The sequence below is a fragment of the Vigna unguiculata genome, chromosome 6, assembly GCF_037176805.1.
Source record: "Vigna unguiculata cultivar grain cowpea cultivar isolate G323 ecotype 2 chromosome 6, ASM3717680v1, whole genome shotgun sequence".
Lineage (NCBI taxonomy): Eukaryota > Viridiplantae > Streptophyta > Magnoliopsida > Fabales > Fabaceae > Vigna > Vigna unguiculata.
The window spans coordinates 10646056-10662436 of record NC_140797.1 but is presented as its reverse complement, the minus strand read 5'-3'; the positions used below and the strand labels follow the sequence as shown (position 1 = coordinate 10662436).

The 16381-nt window shown below is 38.8% G+C and overlaps 1 long non-coding RNA gene across 2 annotated transcripts; it reads right to left on the bottom strand.

Moving 5' to 3' along the window:
- Nucleotides 1–11859: 11859 nt before the first annotated feature.
- Nucleotides 11860–14205, bottom strand: LOC114187532 (uncharacterized). Of its 2 annotated transcripts, XR_014995743.1 has the most exons (4): nt 13451–14205; nt 13292–13361; nt 12811–12894; nt 11860–12151 (listed from the first exon to the last, which is right to left on the bottom strand). It is a non-coding gene; the product is annotated as an uncharacterized LOC114187532 (long non-coding RNA). The 2 variants fall into 2 exon arrangements; XR_014995742.1 differs by having other exon boundaries at nt 13292–14179.
- Nucleotides 14206–16381: the final 2176 nt, after the last annotated feature.

Below are 16381 nucleotides of genomic sequence, written 5' to 3'. Positions count from 1 at the left end.
TAAAGTGAAGTAAAAAAAAATAAAAAAAAAATAAAATAACATAAAATAAAATAAAACAAGATAAAATAAATAAAATAGATAAATAAAAAGCAAGACAAAATTAAAATTAAAATTAAAAATAAAAATAAATAAATAAAAGAAAAGGAGTATATATGTACATTCAAATTAATGTTGATTTTTGTAATGTTTTATTTTATTTTATTTTTTTAAAAAAAATAAAAATAAAAATAAAAAATAAAAATAAAAATTTCTTAGTTAATTATTTTTATTAATCGGACAAAATTGAGTGTTGACATATATTAATTATTTTTACTTTAGTTACCTATATTATAATTCATAATTTTTTTTTTCAAAATCACTATTATAAAAAAAAAATTAATCAACAAAGTAAAAAAAATTAAATTATATTGACTTTAATATTTTCAAATTGCGCATAAAATAACTTACTACACAATACAAAATCTATTTTAAAATCAACAAATTCAAAAAGACAAAAAAAATTATTTATTTTTTCATTGTTTGAAATAATACCTAAAATAACTAAAAACACACTATTAAATCTATTTTTAAAAAAATAATTTTAACCTCTAATACAACATTTTTCAAAAAAAACAATTAACTCTTAAAAGTATTTTATTAAAAAAATAAAATATCTTAATTCTTATTTTAAAAAAAAACCAGTACAAATGTAAGGCCCTGTTCTTTTATGCCTTTAACTTATAGGGTTGTCCCAAATCTAATGGGCCTAACAGTTGGCCCAAAGGATAAAACTGACCCTAGTCTGCCCTAATGCGTACGTTTTCACTCTTTCAGAAACCAGTCGTCATCCCCACTACTCTCACAGGACGCTCTGCTAGGGTTTCTCCCCAAGCCATTCTTTGAGCTAACTCAAACCAAGTTATTACTCCACGTAAGTTATCTCTCGGCTCACACTTCTTCTCCATGAGCATTTGTCCGTTTTTACAGTAGGGTTTCACCGTGAGCTTAGTTCCTAACTCTATTCCACTGTCTTATTTAGCTCGCAAGTTCCCCCCTTGAGCTGCTGTGCTCCGTTGGTTAGAGTCGAGGCACCTTCTAGCTACTTCCAGGTAAGGGAAGCTAGAACCTTTTCATGTGGTGTGTTTTGGCCTGTATTGTTGTGGTTTGCGAATTCTTTGAGTTTGTGCATTGCTATGAGTGTCTGGCTGGAATCTCTGTTGGGCGAGTGTATGCGTTGTGCAGGTGCAAACAGTGGCAGACACTGATAGACTTGCCCAGGCGAGCTTGCCTCGCCCAGGCGAAACGTGCAGAGGGTCGCCCAGAGCTTTCTGCACGAGTGGTCGCCCAAGCGACCAGAGTGTGTTTTTGAGCGAGCAAACAACTTGCCCAGGGGAGAGGGGTCTCGCCTGAGCGAGATCCCGCGCTGCTTTCCTGTTCCTGTTTGAGCCCTCGCCTAGGCGGAGGGGGACTCGCTTGAGCGAGATTGTCTCGCCTGAGGGAGACCCCTCAGCCTGAGCGAGGTGCTGGGCGAGACAATGCTGTGTTTGGATGTTTGTTTATTTTTGGATGATCTATTTAGTTGGGTATGAATGCTATGATGACGAACATGTATATAATGGAGTATGATGTATACGTAGCATGATTCATGAATTATAAATGATGGGTTTGGTATGAGTAGTGGCATGTGAACTAAATGAGATTGGTGTTATTAAAGTGGAATGATAATGAGATGAGTTGGATTCTATGTACATGGATGGATTATGATGAGTTGGAATGGGTTGGACCTGGAAATGTGAAAGGTAACGACTTTAAAGGCTAACATAATGAATGTATCTTTGCATGGTGAACATTATTTGACAGTATGATCGTATTTTTGTCTATGTCAGTGCATAATTCCTTGGGGTCTCTAGGTGATACTTTCAGGGTCGCGCTTCAGTGGTCGGGACGTAATTCCATAGCCCTTGTTAGTGGGTGTCCATGGTGGTGCCCCATTTGTATAACTAGGTAAGGATTCAAGTTAAGGTTGCATCCTGACACTCTAAGGAGCCAGTTAGTCTCACTTAGAGCGGACTGACTCTTGTGGTGAGAGTAGCAGGAGGCCTGAAATTCATTAAGGGCTAACCTTGTGGTGAGGAAAAATTGATTCATTGTAACACTTGTAACACATAGCTCGGGGGTGAGCAGAGGTATCCACCACAAGCGCAAGCATTCGCTGAATCCGACCAAGTTATATGTATCCGGATGAGTCGAGTCGAGTTGTAGTGTATTGATTGAAGTGTCATGACATGCTTAGTTGCTGTATGGATATTGGGTGGTGAAAGTATATTTGACTGTATGATGAAAACATTGTTGGCTCTAGCTTACCCTGTTTGTTGTATGGTTGTCTTGTATGTGGTTCTCCTTTCTTGCGATGATCATCAATTTGACTGATGGGAGCAGATGAGCGAGGTTCCCGCGGTCAGCAAGGAAATGGCGACCCCGCTGCATAGTCTTTTGGACTAGACTTCACATTTCTTTGGCTTTGTTAGGGCTAGGGCCCATGTATTGCTTGACTCTTTAATACTCTATTCCTCCTATTAGACTTTTATCTTGTTCCCTTGGCATCGTGGTGTGCGTAGGATTGTAGGGGCTGTGTGTGAGACCCCAGGACTGCGCTATTGATTTATCCGCGTGTGACGTTTCTTTTAATTTCGATTAATAATTAAATGGGACGTTACATTTATGGTATCAGAGCGGTCATTCCTTAGGTCTGTGGATTTGGATGTCCGCTTAGCTTTCTCTGTGTCTTCTGAGTGTTCTTAGTTGAATTCTTGCCTTATTCGAGCCTAACCAAGTGATTTTCTATGTGCCAGTGAGCCATGGCACCTCCTCATCAGACTTCCCAATCATCCCAGGGAGACGCACCTGTTATCGCTAGAGCTATAGAGGCAATGGTAGCAGCTATGGCGCAGTAGAGTGCTGCGATGATGCAGCAGCATGAGGCATCCATGCAGCGACAGGCGGTGTCGCTTGAGCAGCAGCAGGCAGTGATGCAGCAGATGGAGGCTGCGAGGGTAGCTGTTGAGGATGCTCATCGGCAGCATCTGGAGACCTCCGCCAACTGGAGGAGAACAGGGCGGCTGCCCCTGTGTTTGGTCCCGAACCACGACCTGCAGTCAGGGAGTGGAGCTTAGAGGATTTTCTGAAGCACCACCCAACGAAGTTTGATGGGAAGACTAGTCCTGACGTCACAGACCAATGGCTAAAGGACATGGAGTGCATTTATGATGTGAAGATGTGCCCTACAGAGAACAAGTTGGCATTCTCTGTGTACATGCTCACGGGGGAGGCAGAGCATTGGTGGATCAACACCAAATCCATCCTGGAGGAGAGGGATGAGCCAGTGACATGGGAGGCTTTCAGAGAGAGATTCCTCTCAGAGTACTTCCCAAACAGCATCCGGTACGCCAAGGAGGTGGAGTTCCTTCAGTTGACCTAGGGAGGGAAGACGGTAACAGAGTATGCTGAGAGGTTCAAGCACCTCAGCCGCTTCTACACACTACCGCTTGATGAGAAGTGAAGGTGTCGTAAGTTTGAGAATGGCCTTCGCGGTGATATCCGCTTAATGGTGGCTCCTTTGTCCATCAAGGATTTTGCCGCTCTGGTGGAGAAGGCCAGGGTGATGGAGAAGATGAAGCGTGAGGTGGAAGGTCAGCGCCCACAGCAGTCACAACCGCCTCAGAGGATTGGTGGCCATCTGGGTCCAAACCCAGACATGAGGAGCTAGGGGTCTAGCGGAGGAGACCATATGATAGACCCCACCATCAGTCTCAGGGGTCTAGGGGCTTTTCTCCTTAGCAGGGCCGAGTTCAGTGCTATATTTTTGGAGGCCCTCACTTGAGGAGTGCTTGTCCACGCATGGAAGGTTACCGCAAGTGCAACAACTGTGGCAAGGAAGGCCACTTTGGGAAGGATTGTCCCAACCTTGCTAGGGCAACAACACACCCTCCAGTTCAGACTCCCCATCAGCACCAAAGGAGAGACAGAGGCAACAAGCCTCAGGCGACCGGTAGGGTGTATGCTATGTCAGGAGCTGAGGCATCAGGCTTAGGTAACTTGGTTATGGGCAGTTGCATGATAGCTGGTACTTCTTGCTGTGTGTTGTATGATTCTGGAGCGACACACTCCTTTGTGTCAAATGCATGTGTGGAACATTTGGGTCTGCCGGTGTGTGAGCTGCAGTGTGAGCTTGCGGTATCTACTCCAGCATCGGGCTTGGTCAGGATGTCGTCCTTATGTGCTAGGTGTCCGGTGGAGGTAGAGGGATGCAGGTACAGGGTGAACTTAATCTATCTACCTCTACAAGAGTTGGAAGTGATCTTAGGAATGGATTGGCTCTCTGCCAATCGCGTTCTTATAGACTGCCGAGAGAAGAAGCTGTTTTTTCCCAACCCAGAAGAGCTTGAGTTTGTATCTTCTCAGGGTGTTATGAAGGAACTCTATGACGGCGCGCAGTGTTACATGATCTTTACACATCTGGAGGTGGAGGGAGGAGGGACGACGTCAGTAATACCGATTGTGCAGGATTTTGAGGATGTATTCCCAGAGGAAGTACCAGGGTTACCACCCCGTAGGGAGGTAGAGTTCTCTATCGATCTGGTGTCGGGGACAGGTCCAGTATCGATGGCTCCATATCGTATGGCCCCGGCAGAATTGGTGGAACTCAAGAAATAGATAGAAGAGTTGATGGAGAAATAGTTCATCCGACCCAGCACTTCACCTTGGGGAGCACCAGTCTTGTTGGTGAAGAAGAAGGATGAGAGTTCACGTTTGTGTGTGGACTACAAACAATTAAACAAGATGACTATAAAGAACAGGTATCCGCTCCCAAGAATTGATGACTTGATGGATCAGCTACATGGGTCATCGTATTCTCGAAGATAGATCTGAGATCGGGTTATCATCAGATCTTGGTAAAGGCTGATGATGTACAGAAGACGGCATTCAGATCCAGGTATGGCCACTACGAGTATGTGGTTATGCCTTTTGGCGTGACCAATGCCCCGGCGGTGTTCATGGACTACATGAACCGGATCTTCCGGCCCTTCCTAGATAAATTTGTCGTAGTCTTCATAGACGACATCCTTATGTATTCCAGGACTCGGGAAGAACATGCAGAACACCTGAGGTTGGTGCTTGGTGTTTTGAGAGAGAAGCAGCTATATGCCAAGTTGTCTAAGTGTGAGTTCTGGATAGATGAGGTTCAGTTTTTGGGGCATGTGATATCCGCCCAAGGGATTGCAGTGGACCCGGCAAAGGTCGAGGCAGTGGTAAAGTGGGAAAGTCCTAAGTCAGCCATAGAGATCAGGAGCTTTGTGGGGCTAGCAGGCTACTATAGGAGGTTCATAGAGGGATTCTCCAAGATAGTGGCACCTTTGACCTTGCTTACTCGGAAGGACCAACCATTCACTTGGACGAACAAATGTGAGGAAAACTTTTAGGAACTGAAGAGAAGATTGACTAGCGCTCCAATACTTGTGATCCCGGATGTTGGGAAGCCATTCGAGTTCTATTGCGACGCCTCCCACCTCGGACTTGGATGTGTTTTGATGCAGGAGAAGAAGGTTGTGGCATATGCTTCGAGACAACTTAAGGTGCATGAGCGTAACTATCCCACTCATGACCTAGAGTTGGCAGCTATAGTTTTTACCTTGAAGATCTGGAGGCACTATCTTTATGGTGCTCAGTTCCAAGTGTTCAGTGACCACAAGAGCCTCAAGTACTTGTTTGACCAGAAGGAGCTGAACATGAGGTAGAGGAGATGGATGGAGTTCCTGAAAGACTATGACTTCGAGCTCCTATACCACCCAAGGAAGGCGAATGTAGTGGCAGATGCCTTGAGTAGGAAAACAGTGCATACCGCGCACCTTATGATTAAGGAGGTGGAACTACTAGAGAAGTTCATAGATATGAGACTACAGGTGGAGTTGGGGTCTGAGTTCATTAGGTGTAGTACCCTTAATATATCTAGTGGCTTTCTGGACTCGGTCAGAGAGAGACAATTGTTGGATGCCAGTTTAAACAAAGTCAGAGAACAACTTGGGTCGGATGAGGTTAGAGACTTTGCCTTGGGTGGAGATGGTATACTGAGGTTTCAGGGCAGAATCTGTGTGCCTGATGATGTAGAGGTGAAGAAGTTGATCCTTGAGGAAGGACACAAAAAGTCGTCTTAGCTTGCATCCTGGCATGACTAAGATGTACCAAGATCTCAAGGAAAACTTCTGGTGGCAGGGAATGAAGAAGGATGTGGCACAGTTTGTGTCAGCCTGTTTGACTTGTCAGAAGGCGAAGGTGGAGCACCAGAGGCCCGGCGGAATTCTACAGCCTTTAGAGATACTAGTGTGGAAATGGGACAACATCTGATGAGTGCTTATTTTTGCCCTCATTTAATGTTTAATTATGGGTATTTAATTGAATTTGTGTGCTTAAAGATTGATTTAATTGGGATTTCCTATAATTGGGTTTATTGAGCTTGAGATACAAAAACATGTTAAAAATAGCTTTTTAGTTGCATAAATGTTCGTTGGATATTTTGAGGTGTGTTAGTGCAGCTGCAGCTAAGTTGAGCTCATGGAGGTGTGGAAATATATTGATTAAAGCTTCATGACACCTTAAAGATAAATCCAAGAATAAGAAATTATCAAAAGCACAAAAATTCAAGCCAAGCATTGCATGAAGACGACAAGAAAAACTTGAAAAAGTGAAGAAGTTTGGCTAAACCAAGAAGAGAGGAACAAAAAAATTGGACCTTGCGGTTTTCTTTATCTTTATGATAGAAGATAATTTGGGAAAAATATATCTTTAGATATTTTATTTGATATTTTTAAATAATTATCTTATTTAATTATATCATAAAATATTAAAAGATATTAACTACCAAATCTTTTTAAATATGACAAGATCTTCTGGAATCTTTTTAGATCCACAACAAACAAATATATCTTGAAGATATTGGATTATTTAGAAGATAATTTGAGGAGATTGCAAAGGGTTGATTTGGAAAATTAATTCAAATATTAATTGGTGATAATTTATCATATATCTTTAAGTAATTAATTAATTTAATTATATTAGATATTGATATTATCAACCAACTATATTTGTCAAATAGTATATATCTCTCTAAATATTTTTAAATATTTATATTTATCTTTATTTTAAAAGATATTTGATAGATTTTAGCAACAGAAAAGCCCAGTCCAATTTCTATATAAAGAGACTAAAGGAGAAGCAGAAAACAAGCTCGGGACTTCGGAGTTTAGGAACCCTTTAGGGGGAGCCTAATTTCGTTTCCTTTTTCTCTCTCCATTCTTCTATTTTTATTTTGTATTCCATGGATTGCTAAACTTCTTGGGTTGATTCCATTGTAATTTCATTATGGATTTTGAGGTTAGAATGAATTAATTTCTTTGTTCTTTTTATTATTGTTGAGGTTTTCATTCATCTATGTCTTTTATCTTTGAATCATGTAAAAAGTAATGATTTTAAATCTATATGCATGTTGATCATATGAGTTCAAGGGTTTTTAAATTGAATTGAGACTTTACTTTGATTTTATTTAGAAACTTTCATATGATTAAATGAGTTTTTACCAATAATTGAGACTTTACTTTGATTAAAGGTATTTACTCTAACGAAAATTAATTGAGACTTTACTTTGATTAATTAAGCTTTTTATTTGGTGAGGAGATAAAAGAATAGACATGATTAGGCATAGTAAAATTTGATTGAGACTGTACTTTGGTTGAATTTACTGTGGATAATCTAAAAGTTCTCACTTTTAATTGAGACTGTACTTTGGTTAAAAGTGAGAACGCCTACAAATTCATTGAGACTTTACATTGATTAATTTGTAAATCTACAACAATAATTAATTGAGCAATAATCTTTAGATAACCGATGATGAATCTATTTTGAAAAAGCAATGGAATCAATCTATTTTCTTTACTATTGTTTTTATTTATTTTTATCTTTTAAACTTTATTTCTATCTTTGTTTATATTAATCCCCTATATTTTTTATTTTATTTGACTAACTCATTTGTATAGTTTTATAAGAACTAATTGTTAAAAATCAATTCCGTGTTCGTTGGGAGATGACTTAGGATTACTTTACCTTTACTACTAAACTATAGCAACTTCAGTGTTGGTTGGACCCGAATTGTTAGAGTAGACCACTGAGAAAGTGAGGATGGTGAGGAATAAAATGCAGGCTTCTCAGAGTAGGCAAAAGGCCTATGCAGACCGTAGGAGGAAACCCTTAGAGTTCACAGCCAACGATCATGTGTTCTTGATGGTGACCCGAACCACCGGTGTGGGAAGGACTCTTCGCTCACGGAAGCTTTCCCCTAAATTCCTTGGTCCGTATTAGATCACGAGGAGGATCGGACCAGTGGCCTATGAGATAACTTTACCCCCGCAGTTGGCGAACCTTCATCCGGTGTTTCATGTGTCGCAGCTGAGGAAGTATGTATTCGATCCAGCCCACGTGTTGGAAGCTGAGGATATACAAATCAGAGAGGATCTCACGGTGGAAGTACCACCTATCGCTTTAGAGCATAGCAAGGTGGAGGAACACCGAGGAAAAGCCGTCAGTCTTGTTAAAGTCATCTGGGATCGGACGGGTGACTCGACTTGGGAGTTAGAGGAGGACATGAGAAAATCACATTCACATCTGTTTACCTGGTGAGTCTTTATTTTCGAGGTCGAAAATTTTTGTTGTTGGGGAGAATGTAAGGCCCTGTTCTTTTATGCCTTGAACTTATAGGGTTGTCCGAAATCTAATGGGCCTAAGAGTTCGCCCAAAGGATAAAACTGACCCTAGTCTGCCCTAATGCGTACACTTTCACTCTTTTAGAAACTAGCCGTCATCCCCACTGCTCTCACAGGACGCTCTGCTAGGGTTTCTCCCCAAGCCATTCTTCGAGCTAACTCAAACCCAGTTATTACTCCACGTAAGTTATCTCTCGGCTCACACTTCTTCTCCATGAGCATTTGTCCGTTTTACAGTAGGGTTTCACCGTGAGCTTAGTTCCTAACTCTATTCCATTGTCTTATTCAGCTCGCAAGTTCCCCCCTTGAGCTGCCGTGCTCCGTTGGTTAGAGTCGAGGCACCTTCTAGCTACTTCCAAGTAAGGGAAGCTAGAACCTTTTCATGCGGTGTGTTTTGGCCTGTATTGTTGTGGTTTGCGAATTCTTTGAGTTTGTGCATTGCTATGAGTGTCTGGCTGGAATCTCTGTTGGGCGAGTGTATGCGTTGTTCAGGTGCGAACAGTGACAGACACTGATAGACTCGCCCAGGCGAGACGTGCAGAGGGTCGCCCAGAGCTTTCTGCGCGAGTGGTCGCCCAGGCGACCAGAGTGTGTTTTTGAGCGAGCAAACAACTCGTCCAGGCGAGAGGGGTCTCGCCTAAGCGAGATCCCGCACTGCTTTCCTGTTCCTGTTTGAGCCCTCGCCTAGGCGGAGGGGGACTCGCCTGAGCGAGACCCCTCAGCCTGAGCGAGGTGTTGGGCGAGATAGTGTTGTGTTTGGATGTTTGTTTATTTCTGGATGATCTATTTGGTTGGGTATGAATGTTATGATGACGGACATGTATATAATGGAGTATGATGTATACGTAGCATGATTCATGAATTATAAATGATGGGTTTGGTATGAGTAGTGGCATGTGAACTAAATGAGATTGGTGTTATTAAAGTGGCATGATAATGAGATGAGTTGGATTCTATGTACAAGGATGGATTATTATGAGTTGGAATGGGTTGGACTTGGAAATGTGAAAGGTAACGGCTTTAAAGGCTGACATAATGAATGTATCTTTGCATGGTGAACATTATTTGACAGTATGATCGTATTTTTGTCTGTGTCAGTGCATAATCCCTTGGGGTCTCTAGGTGAGACTTTCAGGGTCGCGCTTCAGTGGTCGGGACGTAATTCCATAGCCCTTGTTATTGGTGTCCATGGTGGTGCCCCATCTGTATAACTAGGTAAGGATTCAAGTTAAGGTTGCATCTTGACACTCTAAGGAACCAGTTAGTCTCACTTAGAGCGGACTGACTCTTGTGGTGAGAGTAGCAGGAGGCCCGAAATTCATTAAGGGCTAACCTTGTGGTGAGGAAAAATTGATTCATTGTAACACTTGTAACACATAGCTCGGGGGTGAGTAGCTCGGGGGTGAGCAGAGGTATCTACCACAAGTGCAAGCATCCGCTGAATCCGACCAAGTTATACGTATCCGGATGAGTCGATTCGAGTCGTAGTGTATTGATTGAAGAGTCATAACATGCTTGGTTGCTGTATGGATATTGGGTGGTGAAAATATATTTGACTGTATGATGAAAACATTGTTGGCTCTAGCTTACCCTGTTTGTTGTATGGTTGTCTTGTATGTGGTTCTCCTTTCTTGTGATGATCATCAATTTGATTGATGGGAGCAGATGGGCGAGGTTCCCTCGGTCAGTAAGGAAATAGCGACCCCGCTGCATAGTCTTTTGGACTGGACTTCACGTTTCTTTGGCTTTGTTAGGGCTAGGGCCCATGTATTGTTTGACTCTTTAATACTCTATTCCTCCTGTTAGACTTTTATCTTGTTCCCTTGGCATCGTGGTGTGCCTAGGATTGTAGGGGCTGTGTATGAGACCCCAGGACTGCGCTATTGATTTATCCGCGTGTGACGTTTCTTTTAATTTCGATTAATAATTAAATGGGACGTTACAACAGAATTCGGGTCCCTAGAAACCGAATTCAGACTGGTATAAGAAAAAAAATACAAAATTGAGCTCAGAATTCGGTTGCCCGGAAACCGAATTCTCAACATAAAATAAAAGTGTACTATGCATGTAAATATTGTGCACAGAATGCTATCTGGGGAATATTTTGGAAAAAGTGTGCTAGATGGGAAAAAAATTCGAGGTTTCACATGTACCTAATTAATACGATACGTTTTAATAATATTTCAATCCACTTTTTAAAATAAAATTTTATTCTAAAAATTTATTTTTAAATTGTTTACAACAGTGTACTTGTTGAAAAACTTTAGTTTTTTAAAATTATAAATAGTTATTATTATGCTCTTATCTTAAAAAAAAAATATGTCTAAGACTAATGAAATTTTAATTTTGAAATAAAATTTAGAATAATTTTTTAAAAAACTTGCATTCTTAAAACATCGTTGATAATATATATGGTTATATTAAAATATTTTTTTTTAAATAATGGAAATCTCATTTTAATTTAATTAAAAATATTTTACTTTAAATTACCTTTAGAAAGAATAAAAAAACGTAAAATTATATTTTAAAACATAAGTTCAATTATTCAATATGATAAAAATAATTATATTTAAAAACATAACATTTATTATTCAAAAAGACAAAAATAAAGTCTTAGTTTGAAAAACTTATAGTTAGATGAATTTGAAGTATTATTTTTAAACACACTTTATCGATATTTCCTAATTTGTTAAAATTATGTTTACATTCTTTTCATTGTCTTAGAAGCTAGAAAATACTTATAAAAGCTAAAGATAGACATAATTATATTATAACTTTTAGTATTGTTTAAACCATTACTATCGAAATATTTGTATATATTATTCTAACATCGTTTTAACCAATCTCTGTTTATGTGAGCATTCTTCATGAATATTACGTGGTGTAGAATCTTATTAAAATTCTTCAGTTTCACTTAGTGATGCTTCAAAAAAAGTGATGGAGCTCCATAGACAGCAGAAAATAGCAGTGTAAAAAGAATATTTAACGGCGATTATTTTTGTTATTTTGCTTCAATTTTAGAATCGAGACGTATGCAATCGAAGTAAAAAGAGTTAGTTTTTGACCTCGGTTGAAAACTTAAACATATCCAACTGTTACTATCTCAGATCTTAGAACAACCGATACCTAATAGTCATTAAAAATTAAAAAATAAAAAACAAAATTAATCCTTCTGCTTCGGGTCTAACTCGAGACAAAAAAGTGTCTCGTACTGTCCCAATGGTACAATAACCGAAGCCTTAAGTTATTAAAATTTAAAAAAAAAAATGAATAACCTTTATGCCTCGATTTTCATTCCAGCTTTCTCCCGGTGTCACATATTTGTCACCTCAATTAGCCAAAGAACCTAATCGGAAGATTATCTGAAAATTATAATACATATATTTAGAAACATGGCGTGCCTTTCAAAGAATACAATGCATGAATAAAACTAAAACTACCAACCTACCAAAGAATTTTTGTACTGATATAGATTCTGCAGAGAAGACAAGTTACCAGAACAACTTTTCCTTTTATATTTTTTATTTATAAACTATTTCTTTTACGCATATTTAAAAAAACAAATTAATCCTATAATCTTAGGGATGAAAACGTTAAAAATAATACACACAGGGAATAAAAGGATTAAAAGTAACATATACAACAATTAGAAGAGATTAAAATAATATTTATAAAGATTAAAATGATTAATAAAAAATAAAAAATAAGTTTCATATACTTATAAAGACTTAATAAATAGATAATAATCCGAAACAGTTATAAGACAATTTGGTTTTGTTAAGTTTATATCCCCGTTAATTTCTATTAAACATATAATCTTTTTTATTTCAAATTAATTGACGTTTTTTATTTTTAAGATGAATTTCAAAGATGTTGTACAATATCAAAAGTCAATAGTTACCAGACATGAAACCCATTGGGTTAAGTTTGTATATTTCATATTGTAAGACAAACAAGCATAAATGAAATTGATAGATAATCATAAATAAGCAGGACAGGAGCATCTGATGAATGACAATACCAGTATCAAAGTATACATAAACAAACATAGAAAGCTTTGTGCCAACCAGAATGATGGGAACACCAGGTGCATAATGCTTCAACTCTGAAACAAAAACATTCATTTTATCATCATTTTTTATAAAATGAAACAGTTCCTTACTATAAACAAGATCCACGAACATTGAATGCTTGTCTTCCATAAAACATGAATACAACAATATCAATTTGCTAAACCAAACTTCATAATCAAGATCCATTATAATTTCACAAAATGCCGTTTGTAGGCTTATGAAACAAGTCCCATCACTTCCCGAAATGCATATGGCAAGAAAAACGTATCTGAATTTCTTCAATCAGTGGAACTGAACAATCACCCAGACCCAATGTTAACGTTTGAAAAGCGAAAAAGAGAAAGGAGAAAGAAACTAACGGTGGGGAAAGTGTTGCTGGTGTAGGAAATAAGCAAAGAGAAAGAGACACGAAAAGCCTCATATCTTTACCTGAGGACCCGATCAAACACCCCTCTAATTTCTTCTTCTTTCTTTTTCTTCTTCTTTCTCAATTACAAATCTGCAGCAACGAAAAAATAAATGAAAAGAAACACAAAAGAAGAAGAGAAAGAACGAGGAGAAGAAGCGAAAAATGGAGAAAGAACAAACCCTAATTGCGAAAATGCAACAAGAGAAAGGGAGAAAACAGAGAATGGAAGAATCGAAAAATTAATCATCACCACATTATACTGCAACCAAAACACAACAACAAAATAGAAAAAAAGCACTCCAAAATCGATTCAATTCACAAAACGAAAATGCAACAGGCGCAACAACCCGTCCTCAGAGGCGGAACGCCGGCATCAGGCGGAGGAGGCAGGCACGGGGCAGAGTCTATGGTGGTGGGTAGCGGGACTGCAATGGAGAAGTAGACAGGTTCTTCTTCACGTTCACACGCACCAGAGGAGATTAAACTAATTCTGATTTTTAGGTTTTTTAACCCACTTCTGCCTCAGTTCAATTGGAAACCGAGGCATATCTGTTATACTGTCTTGGTTCAATCACGACTGAGGTATAAACTTTTCTTTTAAATTTAAAAAATTTGAAATAATAGAAAAGCGAAAAGTTTGGAGGGGCATTATGCCTCGGGTCTCTCAGAATTGAGGTAGAAAATTGTAATCTGCCTCGGTTAAATTAATAACCGAGGCATAAATTTCAAAATTGTCACCGCATATTTATATGCCTCATTTTTGTTATAACCGAGACATAAAGTCCGAGTTAAAAAGTTCAAAATGCACTAGTGCATGGAGACATGTTTTTAAGGCTCTTATAGCAATGACATTTTGGAGTGGTGAAAGGAGAACTAGATTAGAAACTAGACTAGTGGAAGGTGGCTAGAGGAAATGTTGTAAACCTCTAGCTTAGGTGCTCTCAAAGTAATAGAAGAGTGGAGTGGTCTCAACACAAACATTCTATTAAAAATTTCAAGAGTGATTACAATAGCCTAAAATTTAGGCTTTTATATGAAAGCAAATACACATAAGCACTTTTAGCCCTTGGATGAGAAAGACATTCAATCTTGACCATGAAAGATGGCTTGGAGAAGGAGCAAGGCTCATGGCCATTGGATGATGCCTTGGAAAAGGAGGAAACATTCCTAGCCCTTGGATCCGTGAGGTGTAAGAAGGAATGTTGACTTCCACTTAGTCCACCTTTGACCTTTGGTAGCTCACGGTCAAACCTCCTATTGGGCTTAGTCAAGACCAATTTTATTAATTCAACTGAACATTGTTTGACTTATTATTCTAGAAAACAAGGCCTAAACAATGGGCCAATCTTATTGCTATTCTACTACTCTTTGATACACCTCTTCAAATCTTCACATCTTCTTTGGCCCATGTGAAGAGTGTGAGAAGCCCATGTGGGTTTGGGCCATCTTGGATGAAGCCCAATTGGATCTTTTTGAGCATGCCCCTTATTATTGGGCTTCTTGGTGGGCTTTGGGATTGAGATGCATGTGGGCCATGGATTGGGCCTTGAGCATGATTTGGGCCTAGGCGTTGGTCCAAGCTATAAGCCTTGTTGGGATCACATCATCCCCTCCCACTTAAAGAGGATCTGACCTCAAATCAAGAGGGTTTTTTAAGGCTCACAACAACTAAACCTGGGTTCCTTTTAATCTCTTCCTCTTTTCTTTTTAACTCTCTCTTTTTCTTCATACTCTTTTCTTTCTTTTTCTTCTTTGGCTATTCTAAGACTCTCCTCTTTAGCCTTTTCTTCCTCATCTCTTTTCTTCTTCTCTTTTATCTCTTTTTCTTCTTGTGCTCTTTTAGCATGAAGCTTCTCAAGCTCTTCTTTTTCTCTCTTCTTTTCACACTCTCGAAGCTTTTTAAGTTTTGCTTGCTCTTTCCTATGTTTTTCTCTTACTCTTTGTTCACCCAAGAGCAAGTCCAAATTGTTCTTAAAATCTTTTTTCTAGTCTAGAAAACTTAGCAAGATTTTGGATGAATGCATCACCTATGTCAATGAAGTTTTCTATCCTAGATTGTTGCTCTCTAGTTATCCTAAATGAAGGGGGAATGAAATGTTTCCACATGCATGCTTTTCAATTCATAATATGTGTTAATGCATGATTCTCTCCCCTTTTGTACTCTAGAGTATCTCTTTTGCCACCACTCGAATGCACGTCCTATAAACCTAGAAGTAACATGCCTAAGAATGTCAAATTGACTATATTTACTAAACAATGGTTGCACCAACTTCTCTGTATCCCACATCCAATCTCTAAATGATATTGGTCCTATATCCTCCCCAAAGAATGGAATGTCACTATGAAATCTATGATGCAACTCATGACTACCATGCTTATGCAACCTAGGACTATATGTAGAATATGTACTTATGGTGATTGAATGAACTTATGAAACTTGAACAAAGTGTAGTAGAGGAAATCAATCACAAGTGGATCTCCAGGTTAGGCGAGGTGAGTCTTTAGGACTTCTTAAATACCAAGGCCAATCCTTGCGAAGATACACTTGTAAAAGGTTTCAATAATTACACAATTGTCTAAGTGCTAAGTAAATAGAATCACTTGAGTCACTAAGCACAAAACAAGCAAACAAGACTCAATGAAATTGAACACTAAAAATGGACCCCTAAGTGGCAAAATTTTAGAGACTTTGGTCTTACAAATCAAGCCATTATGCAACGTGAAAACATGAATGTAAACTATGCGGCCTAAGCCAAGGTGAGAAAGCACTTAGAACTTTCAACACACTTACCACTAAAAACGTTTCACTATAGGTGAGAAAGGTTCTACTTAGGAGATGGGATTGAACACCTTGTGGTTTCCCAAGACACCTAAGTAGGCCACAATTACAATGAGAAAAAAAACTAAAATTTGGAACACAAAGTAGGTGCTAAAATGAAATATCCCGCAAGCACAATGGATGCCAAAAGAATGGCCAAAAACAAGTTTAGAAACTCAAAATTTTTTAGGCCATTTTACCAAAAAAAATTTGCACACAAAGATACTTCAATTTGCACCAAATGAGTGACCAAAAGATGAAAAGAAAATAAAGCACAAAACTACAATGCAAA